The sequence below is a fragment of the Physeter macrocephalus genome, chromosome 8 (assembly GCF_002837175.3).
Source record: "Physeter macrocephalus isolate SW-GA chromosome 8, ASM283717v5, whole genome shotgun sequence".
Classification (NCBI taxonomy): Eukaryota; Metazoa; Chordata; class Mammalia; order Artiodactyla; family Physeteridae; genus Physeter; species Physeter macrocephalus.
The window spans coordinates 59,935,398-59,950,068 of NC_041221.1; the positions used below are offsets into that span (position 1 = coordinate 59,935,398).

Below are 14,671 nucleotides of genomic sequence, written 5' to 3' on the forward strand. Positions count from 1 at the left end.
GAATCCGCCTGCCAATGCAGGGGACATGGGTTTGAGCCCTGGTCTGGGAAGATCCCACATGCCGTGGAGCAACTAAGGCCGTGTGCCACAACTGCTGAGCCTGTGCTCTAGAGCCCAAGAGCCACAACTACCGCGCGTAGAGCCCGTGCTCCACAACAAGAGAAGCCAGCCCAATGAGAAGCCCGTGCACCGCAACGAAGAGTACCCCTGCTCACAACAACTAGAGAAAGCCCGTGCACAGCAACAAAGACCCAATGCAGCCAAAAATAAATAAATTTATTAAAAAAAAAAAAAGATGTCATACTGGAGTAGGGTGGGGCCCTACTACAATATGACTGGTGTCTGCTATGAGACAGAAATACACAGGAAGAATGCCATGTGACAACAGAGGCAGAGATTAGAGTGATGCAGCTGTAAGCCAAGGTATGTCAAGGACTATCAGCTACTACCAGAAGTTATGAAGAGGCAAAGGATTCTATCCAGAGTCTCAGAAGGACTTTTGGTCTCCAGAACCTTAAAAGAATAAATTTGTTTTAAGTTTGTGGTACTCTGTTATAGCAGCCCTAGGAAACTATTACACTGTTTGTGTCCCCAAAATAGAATGTGAGCAGATGAGGTAGGAAATTATGTATGTTTTGCTCCTTGCTATATTCCTAGTATCTAAAATCATACCTAGCATAGTTTAATTTGGGTCTTTTTCATATCTTCCATAACTCTACTTTTTGAACATATAGAACACAGTTATGGCAACTGCTTTAGTGTCTTTGATAATTATAACATGTGTCAGCTTTCGGTTAGTTTTGATTAACTGAATTTTCTCTAATACATATATTTTCATGCTTCTTTGCATACCTGCTAATTTTGATTAAATGTCAGACATTGTGAATTTTACCTTGCTGTGTGTCGGATACTTTTGTATTCCTATTAAAGATTCTTGAACACAGAATCCTGTCCTGTTCCAGGACACAGTTAACTTACTTGAAAACAATCTGATCCTTTCAGGTCTTGCTTTTAAAGATAAGTTGGGTGGGATTGGAGCAGTGCTTATTCTGAGACTAATTATTCCCTACTACTGACACAAGACCCTTCTGTGTACTCTATCCAATGTCTCATGAATCAAGATGGTTTCCAATCTGGCTGGTGAGCACAGGCACAATTCCTAACCCTGTGGAATCATTAAGCACTGTTACCTCTAATCGTTTCATGAGCTTCTTTCTCAGTAGTTTCTTTTTTGCTGTTGTTGTTTTGTTTGCTTTGTTTTGGCTGCGCCTCATGGCATGTGGGATCTTAGTTCCCTGAACAGGGATCGAACCCACACCTGATGCAGTGGAAGTGTGGAGTCTCAATCACTAGACTGCCAGGGAAGTTCCGGCAGTTTCTTTATATGCATGCACTCAGCTAAATAACTGAAGGGGACTCTGAAGCTTTCAAGAATTCTCTTGTTTCAAGAGTTTCAAGATTCTCCAGTATTCTGTACTATGAACTCCAGCCATCTTCTTCAATTCAAAGAGTATCCACTGAGCTTAGCCTAGATTTCCCCAACCTCTGACATGGTTTGGAAACTCTCTCAAGGTAGTACGCTAGTGCAATCATAGTATCTACCTCATTTGTTTCCCATCTCACAAGATCATTGCCTTTCATCATCCAGTGTCCAGTGTCTTGATTATCACTGTTCTATGTATTTTTTCTGTTTTATGGTTGTTTCAGACATGAGGGTAAACCTTATCTTTGTTTCCCCATTTTGGCCAGAAGTTGCAGAGTCATTTGGATACCAAATCAAACAAGGATTGCACAAGAAAACTTATTGTCAAACTATTATGAATTGGTGTGAAAAAGCCCAAATAAAACATTTGCAAATTTGTTCTAGCAATGCATTTAAAAGAAAAAAAAAACCATAAATACTAAGAAGTATTTTGCCTAAAAATACAAGTATGGTTCAACATGAGAAAAGATACCAATGTTATCCACTATATTTTCTACTAGATTAAAGACAAAAATAACACAATCATTCCACTTGAAAAGCATCTGATAATATTCAACAACTGTTCAGCTACAATTTTTTTTTTTTTTTTTTTTTTGCGGTACGTGGCCTCTCACTGTTGTGGCCTCTCCCGTTGCGGAGCACAGGCTCCGGACGCGCAGGCTCAGCGGCCATGGCCCACGGGCCCAGCCACTCCGCGGCATGTGGGATCTTCCCGGACCGGGGCACGAACACGTGTCCCCTGTCCCCTGCATCGGCAGGAGGACTCTCAACCACTGCGCCACCAGGGAAGCCCTACAATTTTTAAATAACAACAAAGTATTAGAAAACTAGACTGAAAGAGACCATCTTTATATTCATGAAGTAGATAAGAGGATGGACTCTGTAATCAGAGTGCCTGTATTCAAATCCAAGCTCCTCTATTTTTTGTAAAACATCTTAGGCGAGTTATTTAATATCCCTAATTTTCATTTTCCTTAGCTGTAAAATAAGGATAACCCCACCACCTACTTTCGTAGGACTTTTGTCAAGATTAAATAAGTCAGAGGAGGGGGAAGGGTAAGCTGGGACGAAGTGAGAAGTGAGAGAGTGGCATGGACATATATACACTACCAAACGTAAAACAGATAGCTAGTGGGAAGCAGCCACATAGCACAGGGAGATCAGCTCAGTGCTTTGTGACCACCTAGAGGGGTGGGATAGGGAGGGTGGGAGGGAGACACAAGAGGAAGGAGATATGGGGATATATGTATATGTAGAGCTGATTCACTTTGTTATAAAGCAGAAACTAACACACCATTGTAAAGCAATTATACTCCAACAAAGATGTTTAAAAAAAAAATTAAATAAGTCAGTATACACCGAGTGCAGTGTAGTATACATCTGCCACATACTACATACTCAATAAATGCTAACAGCTGTTATCAGTGCAGCTCTTCGTGTTGCTGCCACAGTACTTTATCAGAAACCTATAGTAAACATCACATTTAAAGATAAAAATTAGAGGCATTCCTATTAAGGTCAGGATTCAAACAAGATGCTTGATGTTATCACTTATTCAACATTGTTCTAGAAGGCTTAAACAAAAATATAATAAAAAACAAGATACAAAAATGGAAAAAGAAAAACTTGTAGATGATATGAAAACAGAGAATCAAATAACAAACTATTAGAACCACTGAGAGTTTAACATAACAGCTGAACAAAAGATCACCAAAAAATCCCTCTCTCAGCAATAACCAGTTAGAAAATGTAATAGAAAAAAATCCTATTGACAATAGCATCAAAAACTAAACCATATCTAGGAAAAACAATTAAATCAGAACAATGCAAATAGTTTATAGAGAAAACTAAAAAACTTCACTAAAAAGTTCATTAGTAAGACTTGAATATCATGGAACAAATATATGGGGGGGAGATATCAGTTCTTCACAAATTAATATATATCAATGCAATACAATTTTAATCCAAATTGCAAAGTGGTTTACTTTACAAACCAATTTAAAATTTCACATAAAATACTAGAAAATGGCCAAAAGCCAATTTTCAAAAAGAATAAACAGAATACTTGATGTACCATCTATTAAGATATACTATCAAGTTATATTAATTAAAACATGGCATTGGCATAGGAATAGAAAATTAAATCAAGTACAAAGCAAAAAGTACAGAAACAGACCTAAGTATATGTAAGAATTTAATATCTTATGGAAAAAAAAGCTACTGGTATCACTGGGGAAATAAAGGACTATTTAATAAATAGTATTGCGACAAATGGCTCCACAAGCAAAAAAATAAAGAGCCCTACTTCATCACAGATACATACACTCCAGATTGATTGAGGACATAAACGCAAAAGTAAAACTGTAGGACTACTAGAAGAAAATACAGAGTATGCTTATGACCTTAGAGTTAGAGCAGGTCTTTCAGGCCCCGGACGCGCAGGCTCATTGGCCATGGCTCACGGGCCCAGCCACTCCGCGGCACGTGGGATCTTCCCAGACCGGGGCGCGAACCTGGTTCCCCTGCATCGGCAGGCGGACGCGCAACCGCTGCGCCACCAGGGAAGCCCTAGAGCAGGTCTTTTACAAATTATCTTTGACTGTTTGAGATCTATGAAAAGGTTTAAAGAGTACTTTGATGACCATCCATGTTCTCACCATAGCTTAAGAAATAAAACATTAAAATATAGTTTAAGCCAAATAAACAGTTCTTGCCCTTAAGAAGTTCAGTTTAGAGAGGTGGAATATGCACAGGGTGCTACAGGAGCATAAACAATACCCAATTCAGACAGGGTCGAGGACAGCCCATCATGAAATAAGAGTAAAGGTTTTCTGGACAGAGACAGTAGCATACACATGAACTATACACCATCTTTGACTCTGTAACTGTAGATTACCAATGGCAAAATCCCAGAGCATGCCAGTCTACAAACCAGAGCTGTGCTGTCTGAAACATTTTGTGTTAGGGGGAGTGCGTAGGGGAACACATACAACAGAACATCCAAACAAAAACATTGTGCAGAAGACCAGTATGAAATGCATTATTCAGAAGTAATGATAAAACTAATCTACCTTAGAGCAAAGGATGAAACTGATTAATTTGAATCAGGAGCAAATGAAAATTTGGAGGCTAAATATTCAAATTTTAACAGGGCAACAGATTTATTGTGCTGAAAGGAATGAAGCTCTTGCTATGGATATGTATACTTCAGCTTTAAAACAATCTATACTATAGCCACATTTCAAGAGATGTAGCTTTCTTACTCATGTCAATTGGTTAACACTTCTCATTAAATCTCACTAAGATATACTAGATAGAATAAAAAAGAGATTGTAGCCATTGTGACAATATCACAAGCATTTCTGAAGCATTTCACATTGTTGACCACCTCTGCTTTCTGAATTTCTCATATCTCTTGGTTTCTATGTAACCATATCATGTGGTTATATTCTTTCCTTTATTTACTTTACTGTCTCCTTCAGTGAATTCTTTGCTAGGTTTTATCTTCTGGCTATGAATGTACCCAAAAGTATTTGGCGTCTACTATTCTTTTAAAACACCAACTTCTTCAAAAATGTATGACTTCAACTACTGCCTTCACACAAAATAATTTCAAATATTCTGAATGAGATCTTTCTTCTAATTTCAGTTATGTATCATCCTGGATATTCTGCCTCTGACTCAAATAAGTTTAACAGGTCTAAAAATAACATACACATATACACATACTCATGCCCACATAAATACATAAATGCATGCACTTTAAAAAATAAAAATCACAGTACTTTTTTTCCCTCATCTAAAAACAGTCTCCCTTCTTGAATTTCCTACAACGATGGGGTCCATCATTGTCTCTTGCCTATCCATTACATTCTAGCTTTCCTCAATTACAAATCTTATTCAGTTTTCCTTTATGATCCTTCCCACTCGTTTTTTCTTTTCTACCCTCCACCATGACCAACCTAATTTAGGCACTGCTCACCTCAATACTTATAACTGCCTTCCTGCTTCTAGTCTCTTTCTTCCCTCCAAATCATTCTGAACATTATTATTGATGGATAAAATCTCTCTAAGCATACTTTAAACTTGTCACTCTTTTCTTCAAAAGCTTTTTAAAGGGTGAATAATAATGCCAAATATTTCAGCTATTTAAGAACGTAAAAATTTGGTTTCAGTGTGCCTGCCCAATCTATCTTCTTCAATATTTAAATCTATTCTAAAAAAACAAAAACCCTCTACTCAGATTTTTGCCCTCAAGCTCTAGAGAAAACAGCGAGCAATCTGGTTTCTACTCTGATCATGCTGAAATTATTTTTGTAGTTTCCCAAATGCAAAGCAAATATTTAAGCCCTTCATTTTACTTGACTTCACCATGCCATACACAATTTGGTCTTACCTTTTATCATGCCAGCTACCCCTACAGACTTTAAGCTCAAGTCACAGCAAACCACTAGACTTTCTCTAACACACTTTACTATTTCAGAGTTTGGGCTTTTACAAATGCTATTCCTTAGCTCTAGAATGTCCTTCTCCAAACTATTCTGTACTTTTTATATCTCAGATGAAACATCATCTCTTCTGTGGAATTCCCCCCCACTCCCACAAACATCTTTGCTACCAATGCACTTGTATACAGTTTCCTAACAGGATTCATAACACTGTACTGTAATTTTTGTTTATATGTCTTGATATCCTGAGAATCTAACATACTCTGAAGCACACAGCAGACAATTAAGAGTGGGTTTTAAAAGACCTTCTGGAATGGCCATATTATTCTAGTTAACTGTCACTCAAGTATACTATATGAAGAGGTAGTATATTTACCATCCTTAGGTGCTCAGATTCTGAAGCCAGGCTGTCTAGGTATAAATTCTGGATCTACCACTTAATAGCCGTGTGGCACTGGGAGAGTTAATTAAGCTCTCTATGCCTGGGTTTCCTTCTTTATAAAAGGAGAATAGTAAGATCTACTTCATAAGGTTATGAAGATTAAATGAATTAATATAAGCAGTGTTCAAAACAGTGACTGACAGAAAATAAGCATTACACATATATTGACTATTATAATTACTAGACCTTGATTATTTCTGACCCTTTCCACAAATACCTCTATTGGAATGGGCTCCTTTCATTTTTCCCGTTATCCAAATCTTACCCAGGTTTCAAGGCTGACCTCTGTTAAATCTTTTGATCCTTTCAACTCTTAAATGGTTACTCCCTAATTTAAATACCTATAGCATCGTCTGTATCACTCTGCATATAATTAAAACTGCCTTGCATCGTTGTCATTTTTCACAAAATATCTACCCAATTTCTGTAAACTCTTTGAAGGTCCTTAGGACGACTCATGCATCTCTGTATGTTCCGACAGCAAGTACTAAGTGCTTAGTATTTGTTATGTAAAATAATAAAGCTCAGTAGAAACTTCAACTCTGATCAAAATGTCTCTGCAATGAAAGAAATGGAGAAGACTGTGAGAACATTCCATGCTTCTCTAAGAGCCAAGCTGCAAACGTATTAGCGCCAGGGAATTCTGACTCCCATTAAAATAAGCTGCTCTGAAATAGCTTCTGGGAGAAAAAAACCCTCCCTACAGAAGAGTTTTGGGGAGTTCTTAAGTTCCAAACCAAATTGTAGCAGTGGATCCTCTATGAGAAATGTGTTAACATGACACAGTGACTGACTGAGAGTACAGGATTTGCAATCACATAGATCTAGGTTTCACAGGGACTCTGAGCTTCAGTTTCCTTCTCTATAAAGTGGGTACTGTAACACCTACTTCACAGGTATATGATAATCGACATCCACCCTGTTTAACTGAAATGCAAATTCCCTTGGAAAAATTTTAAATGAACTGAAAACACGGCAATTCGTAAATAACTGAACACATTTTTCATTACCTAAGAAAATGTATTAAATTAGCTGTGTATTTATAATATTCTAAATTACCTATGAGAAAATTAAACAACTGTTGTCAATAATATGGAATTGGGGTGAAAGAAAAATTGTACTACAAAATTTATCCTCCTTTTCTGACATTTTCTCCACGCTGTAATTTTTTTCTTCCACTTCTGATTAAAAACAAGTGTTCAAAATTGTCCTCAAAGAGAAATATTTGGAAAGCACAATTTAACTTAATAGCAAGTTGGTTCTAACATTGTAGTATTCCAGCTTACAGTTAAAAAATACTTCCAAATAGGAATTAACGTGAATTTAAAAAATTATGATAATGGCGAAAAGCTCATATGATGATCTGAGTAATTTCAAATTAAGAGTTGTTCCAACTTGAAGCTGGCAGTCACACAGTCTAAAGGGTTTGTTTACAGCACTGACTAAACCAAACACTCTAATCTTTTAGAATATTCATCCTGGCATTCTAACAAATAATTATTTTAAAGCAGTATAATCATTGAAATGCCCTATACTACACAAATTAAACCGAAATGGGTTTCCTTCTGAAGAAAAAAAGAAAAGAACAAAAGTGGGAGGTCTCATTTTTAAGCTGTGATATTTTTTTCAGTTTGAAAAAATACTGAAAAACAGAACCTTGCTACTTGGAATAATCTTTAAACTTGGGGGAGGGGGTGAGAGAATTTAAAAAGACAGAATTCGGCGCCTTTATGATACAGTGGTATGCGGGGTTCATTACGGCCAGGCCATGTAAGCGATCAAAAGAAGAAAAGAGACATTAGCTTGGAAATTGTATAAGTATGGTGTAACTTCCAACAACGTTGAAACGTTACCATTTAAGTATGAAAAGATGGCTTTGGGGAAAGAAAATTCACCTCCGAGTTGAAAATGAAGGGTCAAGTGCGGGACTAGTGGAATTTAAGGCGAGATGGAAAGAGGACTGGGGAAAAAGTGGGGATTTGGTAACCAAAAAGGGGTATGGTCCAGAAGGGCGTGTGTGTGTGTGTGTGTGTGTGTGATAAAGTTGTGGAGATCAAATTCGGAGGTGTGGGAACAGGGAGAGGAAGGAATGTGGGGATTTCCAGGCTGGGATAACAAGAAGTTTGGGGCGCGCGCTGTCGGGGCGCCCCTCTCCCGGAGAAGGGTGGCCCCCTCGAGTGCCAGGTCCCCTGGCCCGCCCCGACGCAGCCCTCCGCCTCCCGCTACACGGCCCTTCAACTCGACCACGGCCCCTCCTCACCTAAAGGCCGCGGTGACTCGCTCCTCCGCGTGTCCACAGTGCACGTCCGCCTCGGCGCCAGGCTGGGCCGGGCCCGTCGGCCGGCAGCCGCGGCCCCCAGCTCAGCTGCGTCCGTGCGTTCCCCACGGGGCTCCACGGGCCTGTAGGCTCCTCGCCCTGGCCTCGGGTCACTCCCGGTTCCTTCCCGCAGACGCGGCACGCGGCCCTCCTCCCGCGGCGGGGCGACGCGCCCCCTGACCCCGCCCCGCGGCGCCCCGTAACGCCCCGCCCCCGGACTTGGGATCTGTAAGCTGATTGGCGTCCGCGAGACCCGACGCGCGCCGGCATTGGCTCACCGGCTGCCCGAAGGCGACGGGGAGGCCCTCCGAGCGGCTGCGATTCCCGTAACGCGGTTGCGGGCGTCCCGGATTCGGGTCGCTGTGTTCGTGTCGTCTCTCCCAGACGAGATAGAAGGGTTCTCCCCACCTCCTCTCTGCTGGCGGAAGGAGCAGAATGTTCCATTTTTCCGTGGAATAACGGAGTCGTGAACTGAAGTCCTGGTGCTGCCCGCGCCTGCCGTCTTCCCTTCTTGCCGCAGTCTCTTCGGTCTCCCTTCGAGGCCTTCCCCAGGGTACTCAGAGCCGCTAGAGGCGTGGGAACACCTGAGGGAAAGTGAAGGGCTCGGTGGCCATGACTCCACAAGAGATTACCGCAGATTGTGGGCGGCTTCGGTCCAAGTCTTATGTAAACGAACCTTGCCGCGATATATATTTTTAAGTTAGTAAATGAGTTTGGGTGTGATTGATCAATGAACCCCAGAGTTGGTGACACGCCAAGAAACTAGTTTTCCTTGCGGTTTGTACCTCCCAATCTGTGACAAAGATACCGAGTAAAAACCAATTTCGTTAAAAACCTCTTCTTCCCCGCTCGTGGTCCGGAAAATGAACCTTCAGGCTCACTTTTGATAGTTTTTTTCCAAAGCAAGATGAGCTTAAAAGATAAGCGTGTGTGTGTGTGTGTGTGTGTGTGTGTGTGAACACAAAGAAACACACCCAAGGCCAGAACCTTTTGTGGATGAACCTTCAGGCTCACTTTTGATAGTTTTTTTCCAAAGCAAGATGAGCTTAAAAGATAAGCGTGTGTGTGTGTGTGTGTGTGTGTGTAAAGAAACACACCCAAGGCCAGAACCTTTTGTGGAAGAATGGCAGACTATAGGAGGGCAATAATGGTTTAATGGACCTGAACAAATTATACCCATAAGTTAACACAATTATAAGGTCCTTCATTATATTGGGGATTCAGATAGAGTAAAGCACAGACCAAATTATCATCTCTTAGTTGATCAGATAATTTTTAAAAGACACAGAAAAGTGGGCCTGCTACGTGTCTAGTGCTAAGGGAGTCCCAGGCAAGCTTGGGGTTGGTGCTGCAGGAGAGACAAAGCTCCACTGTGTTCTTGCTGCTCCCTGTCATCCTGTTATCTAACCTGTAGAGTGACTAGATTGTATTGTAGCTCTGCCATTTATGGAGGTGTTTAAAACAAACTTATAAAATGTTAAATTGGGGAGGAGATAAATTAGGAGTTTGGGATTAACATATACACACTACTACCTGTATATACAGTAGATTACCAACAAGGACCTACTGTATAGCACAGGGAACTATACTCGATATTTTGTAATAACCTATAAAGGAAAATATCTGAAAAAGAATACATATAGCTGAATCAGTTTGCTGTACACCTGAAACTAATACAACATTATAAATCAACTATACTTTGAAAAATTAAAATAAAAAAAGTTGTTAAATTAAAAGTTTTATTTAGATCTATTGGATATTTATTTAGGGACAATGTGTAGAGGTTAAATGTACCTTCTGTTTCCAAATTGCCTGGGTTTGAATCCTGGTGCTGCTACCTCCCATGTCTATGATCTTGGGCAGGTCTTCTCAGATTTTTCATCAACCAAATGAGAATAATGGTACCAACCTAACAGGATTGCTACGAGGGTTAAATGAATTAAAATACATGAAGTGCTTGGCACATAGTAGGTGCTCAGTAAATATCAGCCGTTATCATTATTGAATGTGCTTTCTCGACCTTTTTGTATTGCAGTGTATATTGAAAATGATGATTCTTCTCTGGCATAGGGAGAAGATAGAGGGGAACAGTATCTCACAGCACACTAGCCTGCCTTGTGCACTGGTCAGGAAAGCAAAGGACTGAGTTAGTTCTTTTGTGCATATCTTTGCATTGGCTAACACTAACCCGTAAGAAACTCACATTTTGTGGAGAATGGTTAAAGTCCTAGGTTAAAACAAAGAAACAAGGCTTCCCTGGTGGTACAGTGGTTAAGAATCTGCCTGCCAGTGCAGGGGACATGGGTTCAAGCCCTGGTCCAGGAAGATCCCACATGCCGCGGAACAACAAAGCCCGTGCACCACAACTACTGAGCCTGTGCTCTAGAGCCTACAAGCCACAACTACTGAGCATACCTGCCACAACTCCTGAAGCCTGCGCACCTAGAGCCTGTGCTCTGCAACAAGAGAAGCCACCCAATGAGAAGTCCGCGCACCACAGTGAAGAGTAGCCCCTGCTCCCTGCAACTAGAGAAAGGCTGCATGCAGCAACGAAGACCCAATGCAGCCAAAAATAAATAAATAAATAAATACACTTATTTAAAAACCAATGAATCAATATTGGAGAAAGATTTTTCAGGACAGCAAGAGCCCATCTCTCCGTGGCTGGAATTAGATGACTCTGCAGATACCTCTGTAGGGTACTGGTCCTGAAACAACCACTTTCAGGATAAGGATTTGTCATTAGCACGCCCTGTCAAAATGCAAAGATAAGTGGGGAAAAGAGACATATCAATTGAGAACTTTCCATTTGTGCTTTGGGACTTACTCAGGATTTTAGATGTGTCAGCAGCAGAGGGGGAACCTGTACAGTGAGAGGGCAACAAGAGGACACTGAGGTTACTCGAGTGTAAATGAACAAAGCTAGGGGAAAATGCTACAGAACAAAGGTGATAAATGTCGAAGACAAACTCTGCCTGCCTTGCTATTTGCGTAAATCTGGCCCTGACCAGGATGCCCATTTACTTCCTTGCCTGTGCCCATTTGTGTTTCTGAAACTCTGTGTCAGCCTTGAATTATCCTCCTGTCCCGCATCAACCTAATGATTTCAGCATCCATGATAATAACTCAGTTAGCATGCTGACCTCACAATTTCTCATCCTTCTCTTTTTCAGTCATCTTCAACTTCACTCTAATATCAGGAACCCACTCTAATATCAGGAACCCACAGATGTAGCCACACCTTGAAGCCAGTCATCAGATGAAATTACTCCATCTGCAAAATTTTGGCTTGTGAGTTTCCCTCTCTACCCACAGCCACCTACCCTCTACCTCTCTTACTCCCACTGAGTCTGTAGTTTGTCCTCAGTGTGACCTCCAATCTTTGTTCTCCTAGTTTATCAGTTTTTTCCCACCTTCTTTTATCTTCCTAAACTCTGAGAACCCTTTTATCAACCATTTTAGCTGCACTCTCACTAGTGTCTTTAATTCCCTTGACCTTCAGCCATGTTTACCTTGTCAGTGTTATTTCCTATTTCCCTTTTTCTTGAACTAGCAACCCTATCCCAACATTTATTCTTAGTGCAGAATCTTGTTTCATTATTCCCTGGAAAAACCAAGACCATCATTTGTGAGTATCCTCTTTTCCTCTAAGAGGAAGAACAATCTTATTCTTTTAAAAGATTTCCTCCTAAGTTCTTGGTCCTGCCTTTACCAGGTTCAGTCCCCTAGTTTTATATTTTTCATTATTAGCATAAAATACCTTAGAAAATTGTAAAAATTAAATATTAACTCAAAGAGTTGGGGACAGCTTTTCTGTATGTGTTAAAATCTTTCTAACCTAATAACGTCTAATTCACTGAACAGAATTAAAAGTAATTAATTCAATATATGTTTCAAAAAAATGAAGCAGCTTAAGGCACATTATAATCCACTTAATAAAATAAGTTTGGAATGAAATATGAATTTAAATCAAGTTGTAACTAAATTTCCAAGCTAGAAAACAGGAAAAATTCATTTCATAGCAACAAAACTTAGCAACATTTATGACTCCGTTTCAAAAATACTACTGAATACAAAACTACAGTAATCAAAAACATTGTGGTATTGGTACAAAAACAGACATATGGATCACTGGAACAGAATAGCCCAGAAATAAATCCACACACCTATGGTCAATCTTCCACAAAGGAAGCAAAAATATACAATGGAGTAAAGTTTCTGCTAACTTCTCAATTTTAAAATGATAGTCATAAAACTATGGTATTATAAGTCTGAATAATGGTCACCAACAACTATAAGTGGCCTTCCAATAACTAGAAGGGAGGAGGAGGGGCTTTTTGAGGTTCTGGTCATGTTCTGGTTCTTGATCTAGATGCAAGTTATGTGGCTGTGTTCAGCTTGTGAAAAATTTTCAAGTTGTACTCTTTTAGCATACTCATTTTTCTGAATATATATTATTCTTCAGTAATATTTTTATTTAAGTCTTTAAGCCATTTTGAGTTTATTTTTGTGTATGGTGTGAGGCTGTGTTCTGACTTCATTGCTTTACATGTGGCTGTCCAACTTTCCCAACACCACTTGTGGAAGAGACTGTCTTTACTCCAAAGCAGGGAATCCAGTCAAGCTGTGCTCAGAATACTGACCCACAGAAACTGAGATAAATGTGTGTTGTTTTAAGATGCTAAGTTATGCAGCATAGAAGACTAATACAGCAGGCAAAAGTTGAAAGCTATCCATGTAAATGTTCATAATGTTATTTTTACACATTCAAATCAAGCAGTTCTGAAGTCAATAAGAAGATCTGTATCTGGTGAAGGAAATTATATCAAACAGGAGGCTGCTCTGATGTCCTGAAGACCCAGGAATTAAGGGGATCTCAACCATTCCAATTTATTCAGTTTATTTTTTTTCCATAAACATTTATTGAGAATCAGCTATGTGCCAGACACTGAGATTTGGATCTAAACAAGACTCACGTGTTGTTCTTCCCTCAAAGTCTAATGAGAGAAAGAGAGAGATAAATAAACCAGCAATTATAGTAAAGTCATGGAGCATTCTATGTAAGAGCATTCTGGGAGTGCTCCTGCATGAATACTTCAGGAACTGGGGATTGTAAGAACTCTGTGCTTATCTCTACCTCCAATCTTACGTCCTCAGACCTTGTGGTGGATTAAAGATGGCCACAAATTCTTTAATACTCCTCTGTGGAAGATGAGGTCTATTTCCCCTCCTCTTTAACTTGGGTAGGCTTGAGTGCTGCACTGATTATTAAATAGAGTACAGAAAAAGTGACACTATGCCAGTTGGGGGGGCTAGCCCTTAAGAGGAGCTTTTGCCTTGGTCTCTAGAAGTCCTGAGCTATCGTGTAAGAAGTCCCACTACCTTGTTAGACCATGTGAGAGGGCTGAGGCGACATGGAGAGGGACAGTGGCCCAGCTGTCCCAGCACCAGGCGTGTAAATAAAGCCATCTTAAAACTTCCAGACTGTATCAGCTGCCAGGTGAATTCTACTGTGATGCCAATCAGGGCTACAGAGAGCAGAAGAATTGCCTTGCTGAGCCCTGCTCAAATTCCTGACCCATGAAATTGTGAGATATAGTAAAATGTTTGTTGTTTTAAGTCACTAAGTTTTGTTAAGGAGCAGTAAATAACCAGAATGAAACCCTCAAATCCATCATGCACAATGCTGAAAATCTGACCATCTTATTCTTTGAAGGTCTGTCAATGCCTTCCTATCACCTTAGCCCCTTTTGTATGTCATAAAAATCCTCCTTCACCTGACCTCTACTCACTTCTCCAGCCTTATCTCTAATATAACCTCTAACTCCTGGCTGTCACATTACCAATTTGCTAATGGTTCCTGGGCCAGCCTCCAGTATATTGTTTCCTGCTTCCATGCCAAAGAAAGAGCTTATGCTGTTCCCTTGGCCTATCATCACCTTCTTCATTTTCTTTATTTAACTTGATCACCTTTCTTCAGT

The 14,671-nt window shown here is 40.1% G+C and overlaps 1 protein-coding gene across 2 annotated transcripts in view; it reads right to left on the minus strand.

The window, feature by feature from the left end:
• The window catches only part of IL6ST (interleukin 6 cytokine family signal transducer), a 53,891-nt gene extending 45,049 nt beyond the window's left edge, over window positions 1–8,842 (minus strand). For both annotated transcript variants that reach the window (XM_007112811.4, XM_055086562.1), the window contains exon 1: window positions 8,634–8,842. The gene's annotated coding sequence lies outside the window, so the exon portion shown is untranslated. The remainder of the gene's footprint in view (window positions 1–8,633) is intronic.
• Between the last annotated feature and the right edge of the window lie 5,829 nt (window positions 8,843–14,671).